The sequence below is a fragment of the Hyperolius riggenbachi genome, chromosome 6 (genome assembly GCF_040937935.1).
Source record: "Hyperolius riggenbachi isolate aHypRig1 chromosome 6, aHypRig1.pri, whole genome shotgun sequence".
In the NCBI taxonomy this organism is placed as follows: Eukaryota; Metazoa; Chordata; class Amphibia; order Anura; family Hyperoliidae; genus Hyperolius; species Hyperolius riggenbachi.
This window is the reverse complement of record NC_090651.1, coordinates 7,818,255-7,835,145: the sequence shown is the minus strand read 5'-3', so window position 1 is coordinate 7,835,145 and position 16,891 is coordinate 7,818,255.

The window sequence follows — 16,891 nt, the reverse complement described above, 5'->3', positions numbered from 1 at the left end:
AACCACCGATGATCCCATCGGTGGGCCCCGACTGCCCCTCCTCCTGGGGGCCCCAGAGCTAAGAGGGAGGGGGGCACTAGCGTTGTGACGTTTTTTTTTTTTTTTTTTTTTTAATTTATTAAAAACCTCTTTCCCCCCGGGGGGGCCCCCTCCTATCCTCCCCCTCCCTCACCTCAGAGGGCCCCCCTCCTATTACGAGCGGCGGTAGAGCGGCGGTTACAGCAAAGTTCCGGCGAGGTAAAGCAGAAGATAGAGGTCCAGCTGCCCCCCGGGCTACGCTGTCTCCTCTATGCCGCTCGCACTGCTTCCTGGTTTAGTGCGCGGCAATTACAAAGGAGACAGCGACTGGGAGGCAGCTGGACCTCTATCTTCTGCTTTACCTCGCCGGAAGTTTGCTGTACCCGCCGCTCTCCCGCCGCTCGTAATAGGAGGGGGGCCCTCCGAGAGTCCGAGGTGAGGGAGGGGGAGGATAGGAGGGGGCCCCACCGGGGAAAAGAGCTGCCCTCCCCGCGGCTTGTAATAGGAGGGGGGACACCCAGGTGAGGGGGAGCAAAGGAGTCGGGGCCCCCACTGGCTACCCACCCGGCTACCTAACTGCCCACCCGGCTATCTAACTGCCTACATTCCCACCCGGCTACCTATCTACCCACCCGGCTACCGATCTGCCTACCCTCCCATCCAGGTGCCTAACTGCCCACCCGGCTACCTATCTACCCACCCAGCTACCTATCTGCCTACCCTCCCACCCGGCTACCTAACTGCCCACCCGGCTACCTAACTGCCTACCCTCCCACCTGGCTACCCTTCTGCCTACCCTCCCACCCGGCTACCTAACTGCCCACCCGGCTACCTAACTGCCTACCCACCCATCCGGCTACCTATCTACCCACCCAGCTACCTATCTGCCTACCCTCCCACCCGGCTGCCTAACTGCCCATCCGGCTACCTATCTACCCACCCGGCTACCTAACTGGCTGCCCACCCGGCTACCTATCTACCCACCCAGCTACCTATCTGCCTACCCTCCCACCCGGCTACCTAACTGCCCACCCGGCTACCTAACTGCCTACCCTCCCACCCGGCTACCCTTCTGCCTACCCTCCCACCCGGCTACCTAACTGCCCACCCGGCTACCTAACTGCCTACCCTCCCACCCGGCTACCTATCTACCCACCCAGCTACCTATCTGCCTACCCTCCCACCCGGCTACCTAATTGCCCACCCGGCTACCTAACTGCCTACCCTCCCACCCGGCTACCTATCTGCCCACCCGGCTACCTATCTGCCCACCTGGATACCTATCTGCCCACCTGGATACCTATCTACCCACCCAGCTACCTATCTGCCCTCCCGGCTACCTAACTGCCTACCCTCCCACCTGGCTACCTAACTGCCCACCCGGCTACCTATCTACCCACCCAGCTACCTATCTGCCTACCCTCCCACCCGGCTACCTATCTGCCCACCCGGCTACCTATTTACCCACCCAGCTACCTATCTGCCTACCCTCCCACCCGGCTACCTAACTGCCCACCCGGCTACCTAACTGCCCACCCAGCTACCTATCTGCCCACCTGGCTACCTAACTGCCTACCCTCCCACCCGGCTACCTAACTGCCCACCCAGCTACCTATCTGCCTACCCTCCCACCCGGCTACATAACTGCCTACCCGGCTACCTATCTGCCTACCATGCCATGGGCGTCCCTACATAGGGCAAAATGGGGCATGCGCACTCCCCTGGCTAGCTGCTGCCCCCCCCTAGCTACCCGGACGTGGCTGGCCCGCCCGCCCTGGGGTGGCAGCGGAGAGAGAAAAGAAGTGGCAGGCACAGCGGCGCTGCCTGCCGCATCACTTAATTCTAAAGGGGGGAGCCCCAAGGTGAGGGAAGGGGGAGGGGGAAACGTCCTCCCTTTCCCACCGCTTCTCTTCTCTCTCCGCTGCCACTGAGGACACCTATAGATCTGGCTATTTAAACTGGGGACACCTATAGACCTGTCTATCTATACTGGGGGGCCCTGTCACTACCTAAACTGGGGGCTCCTGTCACTACATACACTGGGGGGGTCCCTGTCACTGCATACACTGGGGGCTCCTGTCATACCTAAACTGGGGGTACCTGTCACTAACTGAACTGGGGGGGGGGCGCCTGTCAATACCTGAACTGGGGGCACCTGTCACTACCTGAACTGGGGGGCCCTGTCACTACCTAAACTGGGGGCTCCTGTCACTACATACCCTGGGGGGCACCTGTTACTACCTTAACTGGGGGGCACCTGTCACTACAAACACTGGGTGCTCCTGTCACTACCTAAACTGGGGGGTATCTGTCATTAACTAAACTGGGGGGCTCCTGTCGCTACCTAAACTTGGGGGTCCTGTCACTACCTAAGCTGGGAGGCTCCTGGTGCTACCTAAACTAGGGTGCACCTGTCACTACCTAAACTATCCAGGCCAGCCCAGCATCACCACCAGCCAACCAGCCCAGAATCACTGTCAAAAAGGCCACAGCATCACCACCAACAGTCAGGCCAACATTTACTTCAACCAGCCAAGTACAGCCCAGCATCACCGCCAGGCCGGCCACAGCATCACCGCCAGGCCTTTCAGCCCACACATCATCCCCAATCCAGCCAAAAACAGTATTGCCTGGCACAGCAGCCAGTAGAGGAGAATTCAGAAGCCAGGTGAGAGGTGTATACCATATTAAGGGGCATTCTGCCTATTTATGTGAAATGCTGTTTATTTATGTGCCTCATGATTGCTGAATTTGTCTTGTTGGGGGCCTCATGGTTACTGAATTTGTCTTGTTGGGGGCCTCATGGTTACTGAATGTCTTGTTGGGGGCCTCATGATTGCTGAATTTGTCTTGTTGGGGGCCTCAAGATTGCTAAATTTGTCTTGTTGGGGGCCTCATGATTGCTGAATTTGTCATGTTGGGGGCCTCATGATTGCTGAATTTGTCTTGTTAGGGGCCTCATGATTGCTGATTTTGTCTTGACGGGGGACCTCATGATTGCTGAATTTGTCTTGTTGAGGGTCACATGATTGCTAACTGCGAGACTATGGAAAAGGCTGAATCATCATCATATGAGACAATAGCTACTTTTTAGCTTTTTAAAACAGAAAATAAAACTGGGAGGTTCTAAAATAAAAAAAAAAAGAATACATTTTTCAGGAGTAGGATGGATGAAATTGTTTATCTTCACAGTTTATTTTCAACTTGGATTTTCCATAATGTTCATGTATGAGTTAAAACGTTTTTATTTAGTTTAAATTGCTGTTGCCACTTTGCAATAGATAAGTGACTTTTGGATTGCATTTTGTGGGGGTATCTGCCGTCAACCTGATTGCATTGTGTGGGGGTATCTGCCGTCAACCTGATTGCATTGTGTGGGGGTATCTGCCATCAACCTGATTGCATTGTGTGGGGGTATCTGCCGTCAACCTGATTGCATTTTGTGGGGGTATCTGCCACCAACCTGATTGCATTGTGTGGGGGGTATCTGCCACCAACCTGATTGCATTGTGTGGGGGTATCTGCCGTCAACCTGATTGCATTTTGTGGGGGTATCTGCTGCCATTTGACTACTTGATGAATTATGAGGCATGTAACTACTTGAATATTTTATCTACAATGTATCTGGTCGGACATAATCTCTGAATAACGCCGCTACTTATTTTGTGTTTTGTATTTTTTTTTTAAGTCTGCCCATGACTCATCATGACCACGCCGATGTTCCAGTGCGTGGTGACGCCCATTTAGTTTCGCATTTAGACATATCCCTATTGGAGACTGTCCTCAGAATTGCTCACAATCTATTCCCTACCATAAAGCCATGCAAAATTTCTAGAGTACATGTGTATGTGAGCCCAAAATGGGGGGGGGGGAGGGAGGAGGGGGGGGGGGAGGAGGAGAGGGGGTGGGGCCCCAGGCTGAAACTTCCTTGGTGGGCCCTTGGTGTCCCAGTCCGACCCTGTCCACAAGGCTATCCTAGGCAGTTGCCTAGGCCCTGGAGAGAGTCTAGGGGCCTGGGGGATGCTAACCCCAACAAAATGTTACAAAAAAAAAAGGTAAAAAATGCTATCTTACCAAGGGCCCCAATCCATCTTATGGCTGGGTTCACATATGACATAGCGTGAAAAGCTGCGTTGTATGTCATGTTTTATGTTAATTTTGTGGTCTTTTATTTAGCGTTTTTACTGTGTTGGTGATGCGTTTTTCATGCGTTTGTTCTAATGCATTTGCGGTTCGCATATACAATATGCATTTGCGTTTTGTGTGTGTTTTCCGTGCGTTTTTATATTTTCATTTATGCAAATCAATTGCAAGACAACAGGAAGCGGAAAAAAAATTTTGTTGAAAAAATGCACATTAAAACGAATGGAAAACGCACGAAAAACGCATACCATTGCGTTCCCATTGACTTTCATTATGTGAGTTTTGGCAGAGTTCCTGCATATTATGCAACAAAACCAGCGTTTTCGGAACACATACTGTAAATCGCAGGTATCTGCGTTTTTTTCTGCGTCCCATTGACTAACATTGCTGCATAAAATGCAGTGTTTTTCTCAACGCTAGCGTTTCTGCTATCTGTGCATCCAGCCTGATACATTTCGGGTCAGGAACGCACAGATGTGTTTGCTATTTATTGTTATTAAAATTTATTCCAGTTTTGCACACAGCTGTGGCTTTTCAAAACCAAAGCTGCATACACACGTGAGATAAAAGTCTTTGAAGGATCAAAGATCGATTTGCAGATAATCTTTGAAAAAAAAGTTTCAAAAGATCACGTCAAAAGATATTTGACTCTCGATCTTTTCAATCCATCCTGGCAGATCACATCTGCAGACGATCATTCTGTGTGTATGAGATCTGCACATATCTCCTAACTTTTTTTGCGCACAGCACATGCCTGAAAAAAAGGACGTAAATGGACTGCAGGAGCATTACTTGGGTCTTTGGCATGAACTGATCGTTTGCATATGTACAGCAGCTTTAGAGCGATCCGTCTTTCAAACCCTCCTGACAAAAATATGCGGCTGATAGTACTCCCCCTTTTCCTACCCTGCTTGAGTGTCTGGCTGAACAGAGCAGAAAAAAATTGTTGCTCATTTTCCACAGCTGTGCAAACTGAGTTACCTGCAGGAGGTTCTGGCACTTTCAGGCACCTTCTCGGTACATATGTAGGCAAGCGCTAGCTCATCCCATAGAGCTAAAGCAGCGCAGTTTAACGGGAGGAGGGCTAGCTTAGCTCATGCTCTGCTGGGGTAGTGCAGCGGAGAGTGCACTGGTAATTTACTCACACTCCTTGTAACGGCCGCTCCACTGAACCCACCCTGAGCCCCGGTGGGTCCAGTTGCTTTATAGGATGTCAACCCCACACGTTGATTGGCCCAATCGGCTGCCTGTCAAGTGATAGGCAGCATACTGGGCCAATCAAAGCGCTGGGATCATGTCCCAGAAAGCCACTGGGCCTGCCGGGTCTCAGGGTGGGTTCAATGGAGCGGCCGTTATTTACAAGGAGTGTGCGTAAGTTACCAGTGCACGCTCTGCTGCACATTTTATTTTATATAACTTGTGCGGTTTCTTTAAAATGTATTCCTAAGAAATGAATAAACACAGGTGGGAGCATCACATGCCCAGAGGCTGGCGTCCAAACGGCACACAGAGGATCCCCTCCCCCGCATCCCAGCGGGAGACACCCGCACTAACACACTGTCATCTACTCCCTCCATCTCTGCAAGTAAAATATGTTAACACTTATTGTGTCAGGAGTATTGCTTCATCAGCAGCCTCACCTTCTGTGTAACGATCCCACAAGCAGAAAATACAGCATCACATCCAGCCCTGAGCGATACGAGCCCTAATCACACAGCAGACAGCAAACCGGTGCTCAGAAGATGAACAGAAAGCAAATGTAAAGTGTTGTGATTACCGTATGGTAAGGGCCGGATCTCTGAAAAGGCCAAAAAGGCCCTGGCCTTGGGTGGCTGCTGCACAGGAAGGCGGTTTAACATGGAAAAGAGGTTACTGAATATGGAAAACGAGGCTGCAAATAGGAAGCAACATATGGAAGAGGAGAATGTTGCTCAAGGAAGCTGTTCATGAAAGGAAGGTGCTGCTATAATGGATAATACACACAGAAGAGGGGGCTGCACATGGAAGGGGGTTGGACTGGGGGGGGAGGGGGGGGGGGTACTGTGGCAAGTAGATTGGGAGCAACAAGAAAGTTGTCCTAAAGGGGCAGAAAAAGTATAAATCCATCCTTAATGATGGTCAGATGTCTTCAATGACATACAGTATCTCCAAAAAAAGTTTTATATCTTTACTTGGGGTTGGCAGGACAAGGAAGAGGAGGCTGCAAATGAGTAAAAACACATGGAGCTGCTGCCCAAGAGAGCTGTACATGAAGGAAAGCAGCTTCTGTATGTGGAATGGGGACATTGCACATGGAATGGGCTGTGACAGTGGCGTACCTAGGGCATTTGACACCTGGTGCTGGGTAGTAAAAAGCACCCCCCCCCCCACGAAAAAAAAAAAGGAAAGGAGTGAGTGTGGCATGGTAAGTGCACCACGGCGGGTAATGACAGGTATGGTGCCACCAGTATAAGTAATTTAGTTGCCCCAGTATGGGTAGCATAGTGGCCCCCCTAAAGTTGACCTAGTATAGGAAGTAAAGTTGCCCCCAGTTTAGGTAGTTACTATAGTTGCCCCCAGTATAGGTAGTATAGTTGCCCTAGTATGGGTAGTATAGTTGCCCCAGTGTAGGTAGTATGGTTGCCCCAGTGTAGGTAGTATGATTGCTCCAGTGTAGGTAGTATAGTTGTCTCCAGTGTAGGTAGTATAGTTGCCCCCAGTATAGCTAGCGTAGTTGCCCCAGTATAGGTAGCATAGTGGCCCCCGTAAAATTGGCCTAGTATAGGCAGTAAAGTTGCCCCCAGTATAGGTAGTTACTGTAGTTGCCCTAGTATAGGTAGTATAGTTGCCCCAGTGTAGGTAGTATAGTTGCCCCCAGTATAGCTAGCGTAGTTGCCCCAGTATAGGTAGCATCAGTGGTGCTCACTGCCAGGTCGTGATCACGCTTAAGCGTGGATTCACGACCATTTTGACGCATTCCGCCTCGGACACGCTAAGCCGTGGATAGATTTTCAACCACGAAAATCTGCTTCGGCTTCGCGTGAATGCGGACAGAAATCCGCATTCACGCTCGTGAACCCGGCGCTGAAGTCGTGGTTAGCGGAAATGCGTCAAACTATGCGGAAGTGACACATTGCAGGCCAATCAGAGGGCCCCAGCCAGGCCCTAGCAACCAATCACAGGAGGGGAGCTATGCCCTCCCCTCCTGAATATAAAGCGGCGGCCATGATGGAAAAGCTCTGTCCTTGCTAGACTGTGGTGCTGAGAGGATTATCTCCAGGCCATTGTTGTTTGAGCAAGTGCATTTATTGTGTTAAAAACAAAGCGTTTTTTTGCTAACACTGCTCTTATACTGTACACAGTTAGCTAGTCAGTGAGTGATTGCTGTAGTTAGTTGTAGTCAGTGTAGTGTAGTGGGAGTGTGGGAGTCTAGTGATTATTTAACTGTGTGTAGTGCAGGCAGGTTCAGTGCTGCAGTGTAGTCAGTGTAGTGGGAGTGGGGATTATCTGTGTGTAGTGCAGGCAGGCAGGTTAGTGCAGCTGCAGTTTTCACTTGTATATTCCAGTGACAGTTATACACTTGTACTATTTGCAGGCAGCCAGTCACACCGCCGGCACCGCCACTCTCTGCCAGCGCTGTTCATTCATTCTGTCAGTGACCTGTCTGCGTTCACACTGCCCGGGTCACCGGGTGCATTTAATTTTTTGGCCAGCACTATGACGCTGTGCTACTACTACTACCACCAGTATGTTGCCATGGTCCTTCTGTGCTGCTGCTGCTGAACTGACCACCCGCATTGTCCTCCTCCTCCTGACTCAGTCGCTTCCACCAATGCACTCTGTCTGCGTTATCACTGCCCGGGTCACCGGGTGCATTTAATTTTTTATAGCAAAGAAATGAACAGCGCTACTTAAAAACAGATGAATGCTTACCTGCAAAAAAGTGCAGACCCCACTCATGGGATACAAATACACAATGAGCACACATACAACCTGTCTACCACTTGGAGGATGTTAGTTTCCACTAACACCTTGCATGCAATTTGTTAGGTACTCGACCCTCCCACTGTCGAAGAAGTCTGCGCATTTTCTGCGCATTTAATTTTTTGGCCAGTACTATGACACTGTGCTACTACTACTACCACCAGTATGTTGGCATGGTCCTTCTGTGCTGCTGCTGCTGAACTGACCGCCCGCATTGTCCTCCTCCTCCTGACTCAGTCGCTTCCCGCTGCTGCACTCTGCGTTCACACTGCCCAGGTCACTGGGTGCATTTAATTTTTTGGCCAGCACTATGACGCTGTGCTGCTACTACTACCACCAGTATGTTGCCATGGTCCTTCTGTGCTGCTGCTGCTGCTGAACTGAACGCCCGCTTTGTCCTCCTCCTCCTCCTGACTCAGTCGCTACCACGGTACCACCAATGCACTCTGTCTGCGCTATCACTGCCCGGGTCACCGGGTGCATTTAATTTTTTGGCCAGTACTATGACACTGTGCTACTACTACTACCACCAGTATGTTGGCATGGTCCTTCTGTGCTGCTGCTGCTGAACTGACCGCCCGCATTGTCCTCCTCCTCCTGACTCAGTCGCTTCCCGCTGCTGCACTCTGCGTTCACACTGCCCGGGTCACTGGGTGCATTTAATTTTTTGGCCAGCACTATGACACTGTGCTACTACTATTACCACCAGTATGTTGCCATGGTCCTTTTGTGCTGCTGAACTGACTGCCCGCATTGTCCTCCTCCTCCTGACTCAATCGCTTCCACCAATGTACTCTGTCAGCGTTCACACTGCCCGGGTCACTGGGTGCATTTAATTTTTTGGCCAGCACTATGACGCTGTGCTGCTACTACTACCACCAGTATGTTGCCGTGGTCCTTCTGTGCTGCTGAACTGACCGCCCGCATAGTCCTTCTCCTGACTCAGTCGCTACCACCACTGCACTCTGCGTTCACACTGCCCGTGTCCACTGACAACTCTGCTGCGATGTCATTGCTAATTGCTGCAAAACAAACAAACAAAAAAAAAAATTACAAAAACCTCTCTGGGGCCTTTTTGGCGTCAGCCACTCATCCTCCTCCAGCGGTACCTTCGCCGCCAAGTGCCTCTTTGATTGCTTAACGCGTATATTCCTTTTTAAAACCACGTATTACCAATTAATAGCCCCATTTACAGTGGTGATTTGTCTTTAAAAGCCATTAAAAAAAAAAAAAAAATTATGTTGAAGTTATGTTGCCCCTTATCACCTCGATAATCCATGCAATTTGGGGGATTGTAGCATGTATGGGGGCTTTGTTATTAACGTTAAAAGAAAATCCGCCTCTGGGCGGGAATCCACGCGTGATTACGCCATTCACAGCAGAAAATCCGCGTGGTTGCTTGGACGCGGACGAAAATCCGCATGCGGCGGGGCCGAATGCGGATTTTTTTTTGCAACCACGCGGATTGCCGAATTCGTGGATGAGGCACATCCGAGCATCCCTAGGTAGCATAGTGGCCCCTGTAAAGTTGGCCTAGGATAGGTAGGAAAGTTGCCCCCAGTTTAGGTAGTTACTGTAGTTGCCCCCAGTATAGCTAGCATAGTTGCCCCAGAGTAGGTAGTATAGTTGCCCCCAGTATAGATAGCGTTGTTTCCCCCAGTATAACTAGCGTAGTTGCCCCCCAGGATTGCTAGCATAGTTGCCCCCAGTATGCGGGAAGCTTGGAAGGAGGGGCAGCGGGGAGGGGAGCCAGACCCCCCACCTCCCTCACCTGGGTCCCCTCCTTCCTGTGCTTCCCCCCTCCAGATTAGCGCGGCAGACAGGAGCGGCAAGCAGCAGCGGGAGAGGAATTACTCACCTGCTTCCTGCGTTCCAGGCGATGGAGCGCAGCGTCATCGTCACATGACACTGGTCTCTGCCTTCTCCACAGCTTACTATGCTTCGGCGAATCATGAAGCATAGTGAGCTGTGGAGAAGGCAGAGACCAGTGTCATGTGACGATGACGCTGCGCTCCAAGAGTAATTCCTCTCCCGCTGCTCCTTGCCAGTTACACGCAGTTTAGTCACTGGTTTAATAGCATCAGAACCTGCTTTGCTTACACTTGTAAGTAATTAAAGGCTGGATTTGACAAACCCACCACTCTTCTCCACAAAGCTCCTTTTGAGCCACAGCTGTGACTAAGGGCTGAGCTCTGCCTCTGACACAAGAGACCTGGGTTAAAATATCGGCTTTTCCTGTTCAGTAAACCAGAACCTTTTCAGGCTTACAGAGACCTTGGGCAAGACTCCCTAACACTGCTGCTGCCTATAGAGCGCCTCCTAGTGGCTGCAGCTCTGGCCTAACACTGCTACTGCCTATAGAGCGCCCCCTAGTGGCTGCAGCTCTGGCCTAACACTGCTACTTCCTATAGAGTGCCCTCTAGTGGCTGCAGCTCTGGCCTACCCCTGCTACTGCCTATAGAGTGCCCCCTAGTGGCTGCAGCTCTGGCCTACCCCTGCTACTGCCTATAGAGTGCCCCCTAGTGGCTGCAGCTCTGGCCTAACACTGCTACTGCCTATAGAGCACCCCCTTGTGGCTGCAGCTCTGGCCTAACACTGCTACTGCCTATAGAGCACCCCCTAGTGGCTGCAGCTCTGACCTAACATTGCTACTGCCTATAGAGCACCCCCTAGTGGCTGCAGCTCTGGCCTAACACTGCTACTGCCTATAGAGCGCCCCCTAGTGGCTGCAGCTCTGACCTAACATTGCTACTGCCTATAGAGCACCCCCTTGTGGCTGCAGCTCTGGCCTAACACTGCTACTGCTTATAGAGCGTCTCCTAGTGGCTGCAGCTCTGGCCTAACACTGCTACTGCCTATAGAGCACCCCCTAGTGGCTGCAGCTCTGGCCTAACACTGCTACTGCCTATAGAGCGCCCCCTTGTGGCTGCAGCTCTGGCCTATTATTATTATTATTTATTGTATTTATAAAGCGCCAACATATTACGCAGCGCTGGACAATAAATATATACAATGATACAAGGATGGCAGACATAACAAGCTTATACAACATAGAACAAAGTTATACATGCAAATTGTACAAAATACATGATCATGCAATACGGGCTGGTTAGGTAGGCCCAGTAATACAAGTACGAGGCTGTCATAGGACAGGAGCACGCGATCCTGTAGATTACACTAGGGAATGGAGGACCCTGCCAGAGGCTTACAATCTAAAGGGTGGGGTGGAAACACTAGAGTGCGATGATATGCAGGCCATTAGAGTAAGTTGTTTCTATAATGAATAAAACTGTTATTTTACTGTGGGAATTGTAATGACGTCAATGGGCATTTGTCCTGGTTGGCGTTCTGTACGGCTGTTATTGATGTCACACAATCCTCCTGGCCACCTCAGGATCTCACAGAATAGTGTCAGCAGCGGGAATGGCAGAGAGCGCTTTGTGTGCTCTATACATATAATAACAATCTCCCATTTTCCTTATTTTTGAGTGGACAATAAGCCCTATCACACAATCTTCCAAGCAAGCAATCTCATTCCCGGGAGGGGGTCCGCTCTCACGTACGATTCTGGGCCAAACATATAAGAAAAGGAGAGAAAACAGAGGCACTTTGCACCGTTTCTTCTGTTTGTATCAACAGCCACCCGCTGGTCTATTATCAACACAAAATATGGAGGGAGGCTCTGTGATTGGCTGCCGTAGGACGGACCTTTCACAAAGCATTGCTGGACTTCTGTACAGAACGGTAATGAGTCACTGCTGCACCTAACGAGTGGGTGAATAGAATGAGTCCCTCGATCAACAGACGAGCGAGCGCAGGGGAGAGACTCTCTTCACAATTCACCGATACTACTGAAGAGGAAGCGTCCGTCCAAAGCCAGGTGCTCATCTGAGGCATCATCATATAACTAACGGGTGTTCAAATATAACAGAAAGTCAGACATAGGCTTCAATTCATCGAGCATTACCGCATTCAGTAATGCTGAAAGCTGCTGACTTTGCGAGGACTTAGGAAAATGTCTCTTCATCCAGGCTGTTACCGCAAGGCAAGCTAAAATTACCGAGCAGTGAGGTAAATTACCTCAACACATGTCAGCAAATGTCAATTCATGAAGGATACAGCATGCGGTAAAACATTGTAACATGTTTGAACATTACCAACAGGTCTCCTCTGTCAGAAAACCGCTTCAAATGCCTTCCGTGTGGATATCTCCATGATTGACAGGAGCAGGGAGCCAATAGAAACAACCCCTGACTCCTGCAAATTCCTGTGATCAAAGCTGATAGGACCTGCGGGCTTCTCCGGCGGGTTTAGTGAGCAGAAAGAATGGAACAAAATAGGCTTTCCCTACGGCTGTCTAACCTCTTAGGTTCCTGTTTGAAGATGCGGAGGAGCTACTGGGGAAATCACCTAAGCATGGCATGTGTAATGTCTCCTGGAAGTTCTTCTAAACTGTGGCAATTAAATGAAATGTTAAGAAAGACTAATAGACAGATTAGGAGTGAGCAGAAACAGTATAACAAACATATATCTAAAGGGATGTGGGGATGCCTCTTACTATTGTAATGCTGTCTCTGCACGGAGAAAAGCATGTAACAACAGAGACTCTTCTGCTGAACAAACAGGTTTTTGTTAATGGGTTTTGGTAAATTACAGAACTTCTACTGCACCTGTTAAAATATTGAGGAATTAGCAAAAAATAGTCTAAAATACCGAATGCAGTATTTTTTTTTCTTATTTTTTTTATTATAGAACAGCCTTTGATGAATTGAAGCCATAATCTCTAATGTGTTTTATCTTACATGTGCTAAATTATGGAGATCAGTGGTGTAACTGGGCCGCATGCCCCCTTAGCCCCCAGGCCCCCCGGCAGTCAGGAGGGTCGCAGAAGCGTTTGTAACACCCATGATCGACGCAGACAATATGGGCACCAGCTAGCTACGGAAGGCTGGGCATCGCCATTGGCGCACATTTGAAATAGCTACAATCAGGGCCAGTTGTAGACTTTTTGCTGCCTAAGGCAAATTAGTGAGGATGTGCCTCCCCCCAATTGAATTGGAATGATCGCACAGCACCCGACATTTTGCACTGCACGTTATAGCTGCTGTGAGCCCTCCCAAAAAACACCTTAAGTATAGGTAGGTCACCAGGTACAGTTGCCCCCAGTATAGGTTTAGCCAGGTACAGTTGCCCCTAGTATAGGTTAGCCAGGTACAGTTGCCCCTAATATAGGTTAGCCAGGTACAGTTGCCCCCAGTATAGGGTTCCCAGGTACAGTTGCCCCTAGTATAGGTTAGCCAGGTACAGCTGCCCCCAGTATAGGGTACCCAGGTACAGTTGCCCCCAGTATAGGTTAGCCAGGTACAGTTACCCCTAGTATAGGTTAGCCAGGTACAGTTGCCCCTAGTATAGGTTAGCCAGGTACAGTTGCCCCCAGTATAGGGTACCCAGGTACAGTTGCCCCCAGTATAGGTTAGCCAGGTACAGTTGCCCCTAATATAGGTTAGCCAGGTACAGTTGCCCCCAGTATAGGGTTCCCAGGTACAGTTGCCCCTAGTATAGGTTAGCCAGGTACAGCTGCCCCCAGTATAGGGTACCCAGGTACAGTTGCCCCCAGTATAGGTTAGCCAGGTACAGTTACCCCTAGTATAGGTTAGCCAGGTACAGTTGCCCCTAGAATAGGTTGGCCAGACACTCTCTTCACTTCCTGTTTCTGCCTGGTGCTGCTCCCAGACTTCTGCCTCCTGAGGAAGTCGCCTCACTTGGCATCATGGGCGGACTTGGCCTGGCAACAAATGAGGGGAAGCTCGGGCACCTGCGGCACCCGATAAATAACGGAAGAGTGGAACAGCACTTAGCTATTGGTGCAGCTCCCCTGCTGTGCAATAGCCGAACTCCAGCCTGAGTCACCCACATTGCTCGATAGGCAGGGAATGGCTAAATAATACCTCATCATAGCCCCCCTACCCTGAGCTGTGCCTGTCAGCCTAGTCATAGCGGGCCTGCAGACCCCCATCTCATGACCCCTGCAGTGACTCGCAGGATCTATTGCCCAGCACATATCCCCCTGGCAATGGAATACACGCACATATCCTTCCAAACCGGTGATAAATTACCAACCCAAACTAAAATAATAAAAAGTAATCGATAGAGAAATGCCAAAACGCTGACCCAGACTGCAGCATTTCTCACAAGTGCGAGCCATTCATCAACCAGCTCGTATTCCGAGAGCTAAATATTGCCAAAGCGCTCGCCTAGCCATTAAACTTTTATCTGCCTCATATCACTTTCTTGCAGACTTTGATTTTATAAGAAGAAACAAACCTTTGGGAAATAAATTCTCCTTGTTTTCTGCTGCACAAACTACCTCTGAGCTACAGCAAGATGTACCAGCACAATCTGCCTCTTCTTCCCAACAAAAGTTCTGTATAGTTCTATATGCACACAAGGTATACCAGGCTATATCCAGCACATTATACACACACAAGGTATATCAGGCAATATATACAGCACATTATACACACATATTATATCAGGCAATATACAGTGGGTTGCAAAAGTATTCAACCCCCTTGAAGTTTTCCACATTTTGTCATATTACTGCCACAAATATGAATCAATTTTATTGGAATTCCACATGAAAGACCAACACAAAGTGGTGTACACGTGAGACGTGGAACGAAAATCATACATGATTCCAAACATTTTTTACAAATAAATAACTGCAAAGTGGTGTGTGCATAATTATTCGGCCCCCTTTGATCTGAGTGAAGTCAGTTGCCTATAGACATTGCCTGATGAGTGCTAATGACTAAATAGAGTGCACCTGTGTGTAATCTAATGTCAGTACATATACAGCTGCTCTGTGAGGGCCTCAGAGGTTGTCTAAGAGAATATTGGGAGCAACAACACCGTGAAGTCCAAAGAACACACCAGACAGGTCCAAGACAGTTCAGGGATCAAGTTATTGAGAAATGTAAAGTAGGCTTAGGCTACAAAAAGATTTCCAAAGCCTTGAACATCCCAAGGAGCACTGTTCAAGCGATCATTCAGAAATGGAAGGAGTATGGCACAACTGTAAACCTACCAAGACAAGGCCATCCACCTAAACTCACAGGCCGAACAAGGAGAGCGCTTATCAGAAATGCAGTCAAGAGGCCCATGGTGACTCTGGACGAGCTGCAGAGATCTACAGCTCAGGTGGGAGACTCTGTCCATAGGACAACTATTAGTCATGCACTGTACAAAGTTGCCCTTTATGGAAGAGTGGCAAGAAGAAAGGCATTGTTAACAGAAAGCATAAGAAGTCCCGTTTGCAGTTTGCCACAAGCCATGTGGGGGACACAGCAACCATGTGGAAGAAGGTGCTCTGGTCAGATGAGACCAAAATGGAACTTTTTGGCCAAAATGCAAAACGCTATGTGTGGCAGAAAACTAACACTGCACACCACTCTGAACACACCATCCCCACTGTCAAATATGGTGGTGGCAGCATCATGCTCGTTGGGTGCATCTCTTCAGCAGGGACAGGGAAGCTGGTCAGAGTTGATGGGAAGATGGATGGAGCCAAATACAGGGCAAACTTGGAAGAAAACCTCTTGGAGACTGCAAAAGACTTGAGACTGGGGCGGAGGTTCACCTTCCAGCAGGACAATGACCCTAAACATAAAGCCAGGGGAACAATGGAATGGTTTAAAACAAAACATATCCATGTGTTAGAATGGCCCAGTCAAAGTCCAGATCTAAATCCAATCGAGAATCTGTGGCAAGATCTGAAAACTGCTGTTCACAAACGCTGTCCATCTAATCTGACTGAGCTGGAGCTGTTTTGCAAAGAAGAATGGGCAAGGATTTCAGTCTCTAGATGTGCAAAGCTGGTAGAGACATACCCTAAAAGACTGGCAGTTGTAATTGCAGCAAAAGGTGGTTCTACAAAGTATTGACTCAGGGGGCCGAATAATTATGCACACCCCACTTTGCAGTTATTTATTTGTAAAAAAAAATTGGAATGATGTATGATTTTCGATCCACTTCTCACATGTACACCACTTTGTATTGGTCGTTCACGTGGAATTCCAATAAAATTGATGCATGTTTGTGGCAATAATGTGACAAAATGTGGAAAACTTCAAGGGGGCCGAATACTTTTGCAACCCACTGTATACAGCACATTATACACACAAGGGGCTTGATTCACTAAACGGTGCAAAGTGTTAGCACCGGAGTAAAAAAGAGTTTTACGGCGCTAAGCCGGTTAGTGTGCCTTATCTGAGGTTAGTGTGCCTTATCTGAGGTTAGTGTGCCTTATCTGAGGTTAGTGTGCCTTATCTGAGGTTAGTGTGCCTTATCTGAGTTAGTGTGCCTTATCTGAGGTTAGTGTGCCTTATCTGAACTTAGTGCACTTAAGGGGCACTAAGTTCAGATAAGGCACACTAACCTCAGATAAGGCACACTAACTCAGATAAGGTACACTAACCTCAGATAAGGTTAGCGCTGTAGTTTGTGCCCACTAAGTGATAAGGCACACTAACCGGCTTAGTGCCGGTTAGTGAATCAAGGCCATAGTATATCGGGCTATATACTGTATACAGCACATTATACACGCACAGCTGCGTATTTGGTAAATATAATGCCTATGGCAAACACTAAAATTGCGCTACACCCCTTACTACCTTCCCCCGTCCGTCCGACCCCCATGCTTATATTCCGTATCGTCCTTGTTTTTTGCGTGGGATATTGGAGAAGTTGTGTTGTCCTTAGATATCAG